The sequence below is a fragment of the Pristiophorus japonicus genome, unplaced genomic scaffold (genome assembly GCF_044704955.1).
Source record: "Pristiophorus japonicus isolate sPriJap1 unplaced genomic scaffold, sPriJap1.hap1 HAP1_SCAFFOLD_579, whole genome shotgun sequence".
NCBI lineage: Eukaryota > Metazoa > Chordata > Chondrichthyes > Pristiophoridae > Pristiophorus > Pristiophorus japonicus.
The window spans coordinates 117,702-132,668 of record NW_027254487.1 but is presented as its reverse complement, the minus strand read 5'-3'; the positions used below and the strand labels follow the sequence as shown (position 1 = coordinate 132,668).

General features: G+C 47.2%; 1 protein-coding gene across 3 annotated transcripts in view; it reads right to left on the bottom strand.

Annotated features, from left to right (window-relative positions):
* LOC139254802 (zinc finger protein 229-like) overlaps nucleotides 1–14,967 on the bottom strand; it is a 37,589-nt gene that overhangs the window by 20,927 nt on the left and 1,695 nt on the right. For 2 of the 3 annotated variants that reach the window (XM_070873830.1, XM_070873828.1), the window contains exons 1-2: nucleotides 12,666–12,769; nucleotides 11,821–11,984 (exon numbers count right to left, since the gene is read on the bottom strand). The gene's annotated coding sequence lies outside the window, so the exon portion shown is untranslated. Of the gene's footprint in view, nucleotides 1–11,820; nucleotides 11,985–12,665; nucleotides 12,770–14,967 lie in introns of those variants that run through there. The other variant, XM_070873829.1, reaches the window with a different exon arrangement.

Sequence of the window (14,967 nt, the reverse complement as noted above, 5' to 3'; positions counted from 1 at the left end):
TGGGGGGAGAGTTGAACAGCCAGAGGTTATGGTTCACATCGGTACCAATGACATGGGTAGGAAGAGGGATGAGGTCCTGCAGGCAGAGTTTAGGGAGCTAGGAGATAAATTAAAAAGCAGGACCTCAAAAGGTAGTAATCTCTGGATTACTCCTGGTGCCACGAGCTAGTGAGTACAGAAATAGGAGGATCGAGCAGATGGCTGGAGAGATGGTGCAGGCGGGAGGGCTTTAGCTTCCTGAGGCATTGGAACTGCTTCCGGGGGAGGCGGGACCTGTACAAGCCGGACGGGTTGCACCTCAACATAGCAAGGACCAATATCCTTGCGGGTGGGTTTGCTAGTGCTGTTGGGGAGGGTTTAAACTAGCTTGACAGGGGGATGGGAACCTGAAAAAGATTCAATAGGGAGAGGAGTAAAGCTGGAATTAGAAAGCAAAAATAAAGAAAGTGAATTTGAAGGAGAGGATACAAGCAGGAAAAAAAAGGTAAAAAAAAAACTTAAAGGCACTGTGTCTAAATGCACGAAGCATTTGTAACAAAATAGATAAGTTGACGGCACAATTTGAGACAAATGGATATGATCTGATAGCCATTACAGAGACGTGGTTGCAAGGTGACCAGGACTGGGAATTATATATTCAGGGGTACTTGACAATCCGGTAGGACAGACAGAAAGGAAAAGGAGGTGTGGTAGCTCTATGGATAAAGGATGGAATCACTGCAATAGTAAGAAACGATATTGGCTCAAATGATAAGAGTGTTGAGACAGTTTGGGTGGAGATAAGGAATAATAAGGGGAAAAAGTCACTGGTGGGTAGAGTCTATAGGCCCCCGAACAGTAACAACTCTGTTGCTTGGAGCATAAACCAGGAAATAGTGGGGGCTTGTAAAAAGGGAACAGCAATAATCATAGGTGATATTAACCTCTATATTGATTGGACAAATCAAATTGGTCAGGGCAGCCTTGAGGAGGAGTTCATGGAGTGCATAATGGACAGGTTCCTTAAGCAGTCTGTAACAGAACCAACCAGGAGGCAGGCTATTTTAGATCTGATCCTGTGTAATGAGACAGGATTAATAAACAATCTCCTAGTAAAGGATCCCCTCGGAATGAGTGATCATAACATGATTGAATTTCAAATTCAGATGGAGGGTGAGAAAGTTGGATCTCTAACCAGCGTACTAATCTTAAATAAAGGAGACTATGAAGGTATGAGGGCAGAGTTGGGGAAAGTGCACTGAGAAAATAGATTAATGTGTAGGACGGTTAATGAACTGTGGTGTACATTTAAGGAGATATTTCACAACTCTCAAGAAAAATACATTCCATCAAGGAGGAAAGGGTGCAAGAGAAAAGATAGCCATCCGTGGCTAACTAAAGAAATAAAGGACGGTATCCAACTAAAAACAAGGGCATACAAAGTGACCAAAACTAGTGGGAGGACAGAAGACTCGGAAGCTTTTAAAAGTCAGCAAAGAACGACTAAAAAAATTAAGAAGAAAGGGAAGATTGACTATGAGAGTAAATTAGCACAAAATATAAAAACAGATAGCAAGAGTTTCTATAGGTATATAAAAAGGAAAAGAGTGGCTAAAGTAAATGTTGGTCCCTTAAGAGGACGAGACCGGGGAATTAATAATGGGGAACATGGAGATGGCAGAAACTCTGAACAAATATTTTGTATCAGTCTTTACGTTAGAGGACACCAACAATATTCCAACAGTGGATAGTCAAGGGGCTATTGGGGGGGGGGGGGGGGGGGGGAAGAACTTAACACGATCACAATCACTAGGGAGGTGGTACTCAGTAAGATAATGGGACTAAAGGCAAATACATCCCCTGGACCTGATGGCTTGCATCCTAGGGTCTTAAGAGAAGTAGCGGCAGGGATTGTAGATGCATTGGTTGTAATTTACCAAAATTCCCTGGATTCTGGAGAGATCCCAGCAGATTGGAAAACTGCAAATGTAACGCCCCTATTTAAAAAAGGAGGCAGACAAAAAACAGGAAACTTTACACCAGTTAGCCTAATATCTGTGGTTGGGAAAATGTTGTCCTTGTCCATTATTAAAGAAGCAATAGCAGGACATTTGGATAAGCAAAATTCGATCAGGCAGAATCAGCATGGATTTATGAAGGGGAAGTCATGTTTGATAAATTTGCTGGAGTTCTTTGAGGATGTAACGAACAGGGTGGATAAAGTGGAACCAGTGGATATGGTGTATTTGGACTTCCAGCAGGCATTTGACAATGTGCTACATAAAAGGTTGCCGCACAAGATAAAAGTTCACGGAGTTGGGGGTAATATATTAGCATGGATAGAGGATTGGCTAACTAATAGAGAACAGAGAGTCGGGATAAATGGTTCATTCTCTGGTTAGCAACCAGTAACTAGTGGGGTGCCGCAGGGATCAGTGCTGGGTCCCCAACTATTTTCAATCTATATTAACTACTTGGACGAAGGGACTGAGTGTAACATAGCCAAGTTTGCTGACAATACAAAGATGGGTGGAAAAGCAATGTGTGAGCAGGACACAAAAAATCTGCAGAAGGACATAGACAGGCTCAGTGAGTGGGCAAAAATTTGGCAGTTGGAGTATAATGTTGGAAAGTGTGAGGTCATGCACTTTGGCAGAAAAAAATCAAAGAGAAAGTTATTATTTAAATGGAGAAAGATTGCAAAGCGCCACAGTACAGCGGGACCTGGGGGTACTTGTGCATTAAACACAAAAGGATAGTATACAGATACAGCAAGTGATCAGGAAGGCGAAAGGTATCTTGGACTTTATTGCAAAGGGGTTGGAGTATAAAAGCAGGGAAGTCTTGCTGCAGCTATACAAGGTTTTGGTGAGGCCACACCTGGAATACTGTGTTGAGTTTTGGTTTCCATATTTACAAAAGGATATCGTTGCTTTGGAGGCAGTTCACAGAAGGTTCACTTGGTTGATTCCGGGGATGAGGGTTGATTTATGAGGAAAGGTTAAGTAGGTTGGGCCTCTACTCACTGGAGTTCAGAAGAATGAGAGACGATCTTATTGAAATGTATAAGATTATGAGGGGGCTCGACAAGGTGGATGCAGAGAGGATGTTTCCACTGATGGGGGAGACGAGAACTAGAGGGCATGATCTTAGAATAAGGGGCCGCCCATTTAAAACACAGATGAGGAGAAATTTCTTCTCTCACAGGGTTCTAAATCTGTGGAATTCTCTGCCTCAGAAAGCTGTAGAAGCTGGGACATTGAATAAATTTAAGATAGAAATCGACAGTTTCTGAAACGAAAAGGGATAAGGGGTATGAGGAGCGGGCGGGGAAGTGAAGCTAAGTCCATGATCTTATTGAATGGCGGAGCAGGATCGAGGGGCCGTATGGCCTACTCCTGTTCCTTATGCTCTTATGTACACTGTCTAATGAAACGTTCCCAGGGTAGGTGCAGCACGGATTAGATACAGAGTAAACCTCCGCCTACACTGTCCCATCAGAGACTCCCAGGGCAGGTACAGCATGGGTTAGATATAGCGTAACACTCCCTGTACACTGTCCCATCAACCACTTCCAGGGCAGGTATGGAACATAAGAAATAGGAGCAGGAGTAGACCATTTGTCCCTTTGAGCCTGCTCCGCCATTCAATAAGATCATGGCTGATCGGATCCAGGTCTCAACTCCACTTCACTGCCCACTCCCCATAATCCTTGACCCACTTATCGTTCAAAAATCTGTCCATCCCCACCTTAAAAACATTCAATGACCCAGCCCCCACAGCTCTCTGAGGTCGAGAATTCCAAAGATTCACATCCCTCAGATAAGAAATTTCTCCTTATTTCAGTTTTAAATGGGCGACCCCTTATTCTGAAACTATGCCCTCTAGTTCTAGATTCCCCCACGAGGGGAAACATCCTCTCTGTCAAGCCCCCTCAGAATCTTATACGTTTCAATAAGATCACCTCTAAGTCTTCTAAATTCCAATGAGTACAGGCCCAATCTGCTCAACCTTTCTCATTATGAAAACCCCTTCATCTCAGTTATACACCTCGGGAACTTTCTCTGAACTGCCTCCAGTGCAAGTATATCCTTCCTGAAATAAGGAGACCAAAACTGTACGCAGTACTCCAGGTGTGGTCCTACCAACACCCTGTACAGTTGCAGCAGGACTTCCCTACTTTTATACTCCATCCCCCTTGCAATAAAGGCCAACATTCCATTTGCCTTCCAGATTAATTGCAGTAACTGCATGCTAACTTTTTGTGTTTAATGTACAAGGACTCCCAGATCCCACTGTACCACTGCATTTTGTAATCTCACAATTTAAATAATAATTTGCTTTATTATTTCTCCAACCAAAGTGGATAAGCTCACATTTTCCCACATTATACTCCATCTGCCAAAGTTTTGCCCACTCACTTAGCCTCTCTATATCCCTTTGTAGATTATTGGCGTCCTCTTCACAACTTGCTAGGTTAGCACAGGTTTGGCACACAATAAATCTCCGTCTACATTATCCCATCAAACACTCCCAGGGCAGGTACAGTATGGGTTAGATTCAGAGAAAAGCTCCCGCCACACTGTCCCATCAAATACTCCCAAGGCAGTTACAGTATGGGTTAGATAGACAGAAAAGCTTCCTCTAAACTGTCCCGTCAAACTCTGCCAGATCAGGTACAACATGGGTTAGATACAGCGCAAAGCTTCCTTTACATTATCCTGTCAAAAACTCCCAGGACAGGTACAGCACAGGGTTAGATAAAGAGTAAAACTCTCTCTATACTATCCCATCAAACAGTCCCGGGACATGTACAACATGGGTTAGATATAGAGTAAAACTCTCTCTATACTATCCCATCAAACACTCCCAGGGCAGGTACAGCACAGGTTAGATACAGAGTAAACCTCCCTCTACATTGTCCCAGCAAACAATCCCAGGGCAGGTACAGCACGGGTTAGATACAGAGTAAAACTCCCTATGCACTGTCCCATCAAACACTCCCAGGGCAGGTACAGCACAGGTTAGATACAGAGTAAACCTCCCTCTACATTGTCCCAGCAAACAATCCCAGGGCAGGTACAGCACGGGTTAGATACAGAGTAAAACTCCCTATGCACTGTCCCATCAAACAATCCCAGGGCAGGTACAGCACGGGTTAGATACAGAGTAAAACTCCCTGTGCACTGTCCCATCAAACAATCCCAGGGCAGGTACAGCACGGGTTAGATACAGGGTAACTCTCCCTTACTGCAACAGTGACTACAATCCAAAAGTACTTCATTGGCTGTAAAGCGCTTTGAGGACTCCGGTGGTCGTGAAAGGCGCCAAATAAATTCAAGTCTTTCTCCCTCTTCACTGTCCCATCAGACACTGCCAGCCCATAATGAGCAGGGCTCAGGGAGGTTGGTTGCTAGGCACTGCAGTGATGTCATAAAGCAGGGCCATTCAGCCCAGTGGGTCCTCTCCATGTCCCTTTAAAGGTGGAGAGCTGGGACATCCTGTCTCAACACACATCCCCCTGTTCATACTGAGAATCCTCGGGGAAGGCCCAAGGCCGAGTGTGGAACACAACCAAGGGGGAAAGGGGAGGCGAGCTGGGACATCCTGTCTTAACACACAGGAGGAGAGACGGTGCAGTGTGGGAGAGGAGGGAGGAGTCTGCTCATTCCCAGGGGCAGATCAGACAAAGTGCTTTGAGTAGTAGGTCCAGCAGTGAAACTGAAAACAAACCAAAGGGAATAAATAAAGATCCAATCCAAGGGAACAAGCAACGGTCATTTGGCAGACATCACAACCGGCCCAGAATTATTCAATGGGCGAGCATCGACTGCTTATTGTGGGAAGTTCCACACTTCCACACAGCTTTTTCATAGTGCGCAACAAAAATATATTCCAGTGAAAAAGAAGGGCGGCAAGAGAAGGGATAACCAGCCGTGGATAACCAAGGAAATAAAGGAAAGTATCAAATCAAAGACCAATGCGTATAAGGTGGCCAAGGTTAGTGGGAAACTAGAGGATTGGGAAAATTTTAAGCAACAGCAAAGAATGACTAAAAAAGCAATAAAGAAAGGGAAGATAGATTACGAAGGTAAACTTGCGCAAAACATAAAAACAGATAGTAAAAGCTTTTACAGATATATAAAATGGAAAAGAGTGACTAAAGTAAATGTTGGTCCCTTAGAAGATGAAAAGGGGGATTTAATAATGGGAAATGTGGAAATGGCTGAGACCTTAAACAATTATTTTGCTTCCGTCTTCACAGTGGAAGACACAAAAACGATGCCAAAATTTGCAGGCCACAGGAATGTGGGAAGGGAGGACCTTGAGACAATCACTATCACTAGGGAGGTAGTGCTGGACAGGCTAATGGGACTCAAGATAGACAAGTCCCCTGGTCCTGATGAAATGCATCCCAGGGTATTAAAAGAGATGGCGAAAGTTATAGCAGATGCATTCGTTATAATCTACCAAAATTCTCTGGACTCTGGGGAGGTACCAGCGGATTGGAAAGCAGCTAATGCAACGCCTCTGTTTAAAAAAGGGGGCAGGCAAAAGGCAGGTAACTATAGGCCGGTTAGTTCAACATCTGTAGTGGGGAAAATGCTTGAAACTATCATTAAGGAAGAAATAGCGGGACATCTAGCTAGGAATAGTGTAATCAAGCAGACGCAGCATGGATTCATGAAAGGGAAATCATGTTTAACTAACTTACTGGAATTCTTTGAGGATATAACGAGCATGGTGGATAGAGGTGTACCGATGGATGTGGTGTATTTAGATTTCCAAAAGGCATTCGATAAGGTGCCACACAAAAGGTTACTGCAGAAGATAAAGGTACGCGGAGTCAGTGGAAATGTATTAGCATGGATAGAGAATTGGCTGGTGAACAGAAAGCAGAGAGTCGGGATAAATGTGTCCTTTTCCGGTTGGAAATCAGTGGTTAGTGGTGTGCCACAGGGATCAGTGCTGGGACCACAACTGTTTACAATATACATAGATGACCTAGAAGAGGGGACAGAGTGTAGTGCAACAAAACTTGCAGATGACACTAAGATTAGTGGGAAAGCGGGTTGTGAAGAGGACTCAGAGAGGCTGCAAGGAGATTTAGATAGGTTAAGCGAATGGGTTAAGGTTTGGCAGATGGAATACAATGTCAGAAAGTGTGAGGTCATCCACCTTGGGAAAAAAAAAACAGTAAAAGGGAATATTATTTGAATGGGGAGAAATTACAACATGCTGTGGTGCAGAGGGACCTGGGAGTCCTTGTGCATGAAACTCTTTTTGGGAGTAAACAAAAAACATTAAACCGTGCCCCCCCGATCTGGGGGAAACACCAAACATTTGCAGGCTCTTTTATTTTTTTTTTTGTGGTTTTTTTGGGGGTTTTTTTGGGCACAAAAACATATTTTTTCTCCAAGTGCCCCCTATAAAAGGGGAGGGGGACACTAAAAGCAACGGCAATTAAAACAAATTAACTTAAAAACATAAAATCAAATTAAAATTTGGTTGCCGGGCGTGATGAGGCACTCCAGTCCCTCCGGTGCCCACCTCTCGCGGAAGGCCGCGAGCGTACCGGTGGACACCGCGTGCTCCATCTCCAGGGACACCCTGCACCGGATGTATGCGCGGAAGAGAGGCAGGCAGTCTGGCTGAACGACCCCATCGACCGCCCGCTGCCTGACCGGCTGATGGCGCCCTTGGCCGTGCCCAGGAGCAGTCCTACGAGGAGGCCCTCGGATCTACCCGCTCCCCTCCGCACAGGGTGCCCGAAGATCAGGAGTGTGGGACTAAAGTGCAGCCAGAATTTCAGGAGCAGCCCCTTTAGATAACAAAACAGGGGCTGCAACCTCGTGCAATCAATAAAAACATGGAACACGGACTCTTCCAGACCGCAGAAATTGCAGGCGGCCTGGGAGCCCGTGAACCGGCTTAAATCCCAAAAGGTTAGTTTGCAGGTGCAGCAGGTAATCAGGAAGGCGAATGGAATGTTGGCCTTCATTGCGAGAGGGATGGAGTACAAAAGCAGGGAGGTCTTGCTGCAACTGTATAAGGTATTGGTAAGGCCGCACCTGGAGTACTATGTGCAGTTTTGGTCACCTTACTTAAGGAAGGATATACTAGCTTTGGAAGGGGTACAGAGACGATTCACTAGGCTGATTCCATAAATGAGGGGGTTACCTTATGATGATAGATTGAGTAGACTGGGTCTTTACTCGTTGGAGTTCAGACGGATGAGGGGAGATCTTATAGAAACATTTAAAATCACAAAAGGCATAGACAAGATAGAGGCAGAGAGGTTGTTTCCACTGGTAGGGGAGTCTAGAACTAGGGGGCACAGCCTCAAAATACTGAGGTGCCAATTTAAAACCGAGTTGAGAAAGAATTTCTTCTCCCAGAGGGTTGTGAATCTGTGGAATTCTCTGCCCAAGGAAGCAGTTGAGGCTAGCTCATTGAATGTATTCAAGTCAAAGATAGATAGATTTTTAACCAATAAGGGAATTAAGGGTTACAGGGAGAGGGCGGGTAAGTGGAGCTGAGTCCACGACCAGATCAGCCATGATCTTATTGAATGGCGGAGCAGGCTCGAGGGGTCAGATGGCCTATTCCTGTTCCTAATTCTTATGTTCTTATGTTCAACCATCCATTGAGTGAAGAAGTGTATCCTAACATCTCTCCTGAATGGCCTGGCTCGGATTTTAAGGTTATGTCCCCTCGTCCTAGATACCCCAAGCAGCAGAATAAATTTCTCTCTATCTACCCAAGCAATTGCTTTCAAATTCACACTAAATTCCCACAGACGAGGTGGTGTATGGGTTAGATACAGAGTAAAGTTCCCTCTACCCTGCTGCAGGGCACACTTTGGTGTCCGTCCCGACCGCACTGCTGGCAGCTTATCAATTAAAATTCAGCAGCAGTACGATCTGCCACTGCACTGAAAACTTTCCACCCGCAGCTCCTGATCAGTTTCAGGTTAAAGCTCCTTTTAAACTGCCAGCACTCCCAGGGCAGGGACAGCACGAATTAGGTATACAGTAAATCTGTGTCAGAGGAAACTGTACCCCAGTGAGAGTCAGTGCCAGAGGAAACTGTACCCCAGAGTCAGTGCCAGAGGAAACTGTACCCCAGAGAGTCAGTGCCAGAGGAAACTGTACCCCAGAGAGAGTCTGCCAGAGGAAACTGTACCCCATTGAGAGTCAGTGCCAGAGGAAACTGTACCCCAGTGAGAGTCAGTGCCAGAGGAAACTGTACCCCATTGAGAGTCAGTGCCAGAGGAAACTGTACCCCAGTGAGAGTCAGTGCCAGAGGAAACTGTACCCCAGCGAGAGTCAGTGCCAGAGGAAACTGTATTCCAGTGAGAGTCAGTGCTACAGGAAACTGTATCCCAGTGAGAGTCAGTGCCAGAGGAAAGTGTATCCCAGTGAGAATCAGTGTCAGAGGAAACATGCAGCAGAGCCTGGTCTCCAGTCATCTTGGATCCCCTTGCCATTGGACCAAGACCTTGCTCTGCCAAGCCCGTGTGGTAGCGAATGTGCAAGGGCCACCTCACATTAAAAGAATTCACACTATGAGCAATACAGAACAATCCTCTTCCTCTGCAGTTATCAACCTATTGCAATTCCCCATGCCTGTAGTTTTGTTATATTACGATTCAAAATATATTCAGTTATCAGCAACAAATGGCATCTATATCACGCCTTAAACGTAGTAAAATGTCCCAAGGCACTTCACAGGACTGTTAGCAAACAAACTTTGACACCCAGTCACGTAAGGAAATATTAGCACAGGTGACTGAAAGCTTGTTCAAAAGGGTAGGTATTAAGGAGCATTTTAAAGGTGGAGAGGTTTAGGGAGGAATTCCACAGCTTATGGCCTCGGCAGCTGAAGGTACAGCCACCAATATTGCTGAAAATTGGGGCTGCTCAAGAGGCCAGAATTGGAGGAATGCAAAGATCTGAGGGCTGTCGCGTTGGAGGAGGTGACAGCAATAGGGAGGGGCAAGTTCCTGGATGGATTTCAAAACAAGGATGAGAATTTTGAAAGCGAGGCACTGATGGACCAGGAGCCAATGTAGTTCAGCGAGCTCAGGGGTGATGGGTGAACGGAAATTGGTACAAGTTGTGATGAGAGGGCTGAGGACAGATTGAGTAGAATAGGCCTATATTGTCTGGAGTTTAGAAGAACGGAAGGTGATATCACTGAAACATATAAAATTCTGAGAGGAACTGACAAGGGCTGGATAGTCTAGAGTTAGGGTTCCTCGTATTAGGATAACAGATCGGTCATTTAAGACTTTGTGGAGGAGCTATTTCTTCACTCAGAGTTGTGAATCTTTAAAATTCTCTATCGAATACAGATCTTACTGAATGGCGGAGTAGATGGGAGGGCCAACTCCTGCTGCTACTTCTTGTGTTCTTGAGTAAGGATATGGGCAGGAATGTTTTAGAAACATAGAAATTTACAGCGCAGAAGGAGGCCATTTCAGACCATCGTGTCCGCGCCGGCCGACAAAGAGCCGCACGGCCCTCGGTCAGCAGCCCTGAAGGTTACATATAAACCTATGAACAATGAACAATGGCGGAAAGGTAAATAGCACCCAGCCCAACCAGTCCGCCTCACACAACTGCATCACCCCTTGCACCGAAACATTCTACATTCCACCCCAACCAGAACCATGTGATGTCCTGGGGAGAGGCAAAAAACAGGTAAAAACCCAGGCCAATTTAGGGAAAGAAAATGTGGGAAAATTTCTCTCCTACCCATCCAGGCGATCGAAACTAGTCCAGATCACCCTGGCCATATTCGATTCCCTGCAGCACTTACCATTATATCTGCGCCGGCCAACAAGAGGTGATCTCGTCTAATCCCAATTACCAGCTCTAGGTCCGTACCCTGCAGGTTACGGCACTTTAAGTGCCCATCCAACCATCTCTTAAAAGTAGTGAGGGTTTCTGTATCCACTACTCTTCCAGGCAATGAGTTCCAGATCCCCAAAACCCTCTGCGTAAAGAAGCCCCCCCTCAAATCCCCTCTAAACCTTCCACCAACCACCTTAAAACTATGCCCCCTAAGTTTAAGCATATGTTTACGGAGAGTGCGAGGTGTGAGGCCGATCAGAGGCTTGGATGAGGGTTTGAGCAGATGAGCTGAGGAAGGGGCAGAGACCGGCAATGTTATGGAGGTGGAAGTAAGCATACTTGGTGATTGATGGAATATGGGTTCGGAAGCTCATCTCGGGGTCAAGTACGACGCCAATCAATAAATTGCAACTCTCCATATCTGTGTTTCAGTATTTTAGAATACTACATATCTCTCGTGATTAATGCTTCAATATTAGTAATAAATATAAAATAGTTATCAATATATTTTCTTATCATTCTAAATGTTCATGAATGAATAATTGATTCTGTGGGTGATGGGCTGTGCTGGTCTTTCAGATGGGTCTGTGCACCGTGATCAGTGAATTGACGATGTGCTTCCGGTTCAATCTTTCCATTGGCTTTCTCACCAGATGGGAAATATTTGAACATTGAGATCTGATGGTGTCGGTGAGAGCTCAGCCGCACCTAATGTACAGAGACCGGTCCATCTGCTGGGCTCTGCCTCAAACTGGAGTCATCTCTTAGATTAAAGCCCTTTACTCTAAAACACACACAAGATTCACTGTGACTGTGTTTAGACAGAAACTGATCTCACTTCACATCCCATTGCACGGCCTCATGCTGGATAATTGTGCTCGGTGGTTAGTCTCTCCCGGTCTCATTTCCTGTCTTGCCTTGTAACCTGTGTGTACTGTCTACAGGACCGGTGTGTATCTGAGTAAATGGCACTTTCTCTTACCTTTCTCTCCAGTCGATCTATTGAAGCGCTTTCAATCAAAAGGGGCTCACTGGTTGGTGCTCTCACAATCCTGTGCTTGTTCACCTGCTGTTGTTCCTCAGACCACAATCCCCGTTTCCTTCCAGCTGTGGAACTTTCTCAATCACTCCACCATTCACCGGGATCTAATTATCACAGGGCAGAAAATTAGAAGATAAATGTTGTGAAGTGGAATGTAACGTAAAGTGTTTTTCCAACGTTTCAGAACAGTATATGTCCAGTATTTCTGTTTTATTTTATCCTTTTCCTCAGATCTCTCCTGCCCGTCTGGACTTATAGAAAATCATCAGAAATCTCCTCGGGTTACACACTGTCTGATCTCACTGGGCCACGGGTTACACACGGTCTGATCTCACTGGGCCCCCGGGATACACACTGTCTGATCTCACTGGGCCCCGGGTTACACACTGTCTGATCTCACTGGGCCCCCGGGATACACACTGTCTGATCTCACTGGGCCCCCGGGTTACACACTGTCTGATCTCACTGGGCCCCCGGGTTACACGCTGTCTGATCTCACTGGGCCCCGGGTTACACACTGTCTGATCTCACTGGGCCCCCGGGGAGGGGGACGAGGAGGAGGGGAAGGTTACAGGAGGAGGGGAGGGGAGCGGTTTTCCAGGACCCCCCACCCTCCCCGTCTGTCTCCTCCCTCCCCAGTCATTCTGGGGATGTGCCTGTGTCAAGTCTGTGTGCGCGTGTCCGTGTCTCTCTCGCCCTCACCCCCATTCCATGTCTCACCTCCCCCACCCGGGACTCTCTCCCTCGGCCCCCTCTCCCCCCCGGTGCCGCTCGGCTCCGCTCACTTTCCGCCATCTTCACCAACGGCCGATCTCCGGGAATCCTGGACATGCGCAGTGCCGCCACTCAGCGCGCTCAGGGAGGCGTTGTCCGCCCCTGCAATTGGCTGATTGACCTGATTGACAGGCCGCCCACCAATCGCGACCCTATATCTGCCATTTACCCCGCCCGCTCCCACAGTCTGAGGCGGGCTCGCTCCGGGTCACGTGGCTGCGATTCGAACTCGCGCCGCCGCTCGCTCAGCGCCAGTGACGTCAACAACCCGGCAATAATGTGTGTGACGTGAAAACCCCAGCAACGTGAGCTGTGTGACATCAGCAACCTGGCAATGCAGTCTCTGTGACGTCATGTAGCCTGGCGGGGAGGGCACTGAGCCCACAGAATGGGTATACCGAGCCTGGCACCAGGGGAGGGCACCGACCCCGCAGGATGGGCGTATACTGAGCCTGGCACCAGGGGAGGGCACCGACCCCACAGGATGGACGTGTACTGAGACTGGCACCAGGGGAGGGCACCGTCCCCACAGGATGGCCAGATACTGAGCCTGGCACCTGGGGGGGGGCACCGACCCCACAGGATGGGCGTATACCGAGCCTGGCACCTGGGGAGGGCACCGACCCCACAGGATGGGCGTATACCGAGCCTGGCACCTGCGGAGGGCACCGACCCCACAGGATGGCCAGATACCGAGCCTGGCACCTGGGGAGGGCACCGACCTCACAGGATGGCCGTGTATCTATACTGGCAGCAGGGGAGGGCACTGACCCCACAGGATAGTGTACACCGAGCCTGGCACCAGGGGAGGGCACCGACCCCACAGGATGGCCGTATATCTAGCCTGGCTCCAGGGGAGGGCACAAACCCCACAGGATGGCCGAGTATTGAGCCTGGCACTAGTGGGGGGGCGGGGGGGGGCGGCGGGGAGTGCAGCAACACCACAGAATGGCCGTGTATTGAGCCTGGCACCAGTGGTGGTGGGGGGGGGGGGTAGGGCACCAACCCACAGGATGGCATATACCGAGCCTGGCACCAGGGGCGGAGAGGGCACCAGGAAAACCATTGGCCCATTGGTTGTCACGTGTGTGTCCAGCGGGGCGGGAGCTGCGGGTTTTACCATCAGTGACAGGCCCAGATTACCCAGGTGTATCGGCGCTGCATGGCCCATAGGACAGGAACAAGAAGGAGAGAATGTTCTGAAGTTCTATCCTGTACTTACAGTGATGACTTTTGTAAACTCCTTTTAAAGAATATTAGGAAAAGATTAGCACACGGGAAGCTCAAACCCAAAGATCACATCTATATCTGCCACAGTTAGTCTATTCATCAAGGGCTGATTATCATCGGCTTTTTACATAAGAACATAAGAAATAGGAGCAGGAGTAGGCCATATGGCCCCTGGAGCCTGCTCCACCATTTAATACAATATTGGCTGATCTGTTATAGACTCAGGACAACTTTCCTGCCCGCTCCCCATAACCCCTAAATCCCTTACCGGTTAAGAAACTGTCTCCCGCTGTCTTAAATTTATTCAATGTCCCAGCTTCCACAGTTCTCTGAGGCAGCAAATTCCACAGATTTACAAGCCTGAGAGAAGGAATTTCTCCTCATCTCAGTTTTAACTGGGCGGCCCCTTATTCTAAGATTATGCCCCCTAGTTCTAGTCTCCCCTATCAGTGGAAACATCCTCTCTGCATCCACCTTGTCAAGCCCCCCTCATAATCTTATACGTTTCGATAAGATCACCTCTCATTCTTCTGAATTCCAATGAGGATAGGCCCATTCTACTCAACCTTTCCTCGTAAGTCAACAACCTCATCTCTGGAATCAACCTAGTGAACCTTCTCTGAACTGCCTCCAAAGCAATTATATCCTTTTGTAAATATGGAAACCAAGGCAATATCCCAGGTGTGACCTCACCAATACCCAGTAAAACTGTAGCAAGACTTCCCTGCTTTTATACTCCATCCCCTTTGCAATAAAGGCCAAGATACCATTGGCCTTCCTGATCACTTGCTGTACCTCCATACTAACCTTTTGTGTTTCATGCACAAATACCCCCAGGTCCCACTGTACTGCAGCACTTTGCAATTATTCTCCATTTAAATAATAACTTGCTCTTTGATTTTTTTTTGCCAAAGTGCATGACCTCACACTTTCCAACATTATACTTCATCTGCCAAATTTTTGCCCACTCACTTAGCCTGTCTATGTCATTTTGAAGGTATTTTGTGTCCTCCTCACACATTGCTTTTTATCCCATCTTTGCATTGTCAGCAAACTTGGCTACGTTACACTCGGTCCTTTCTT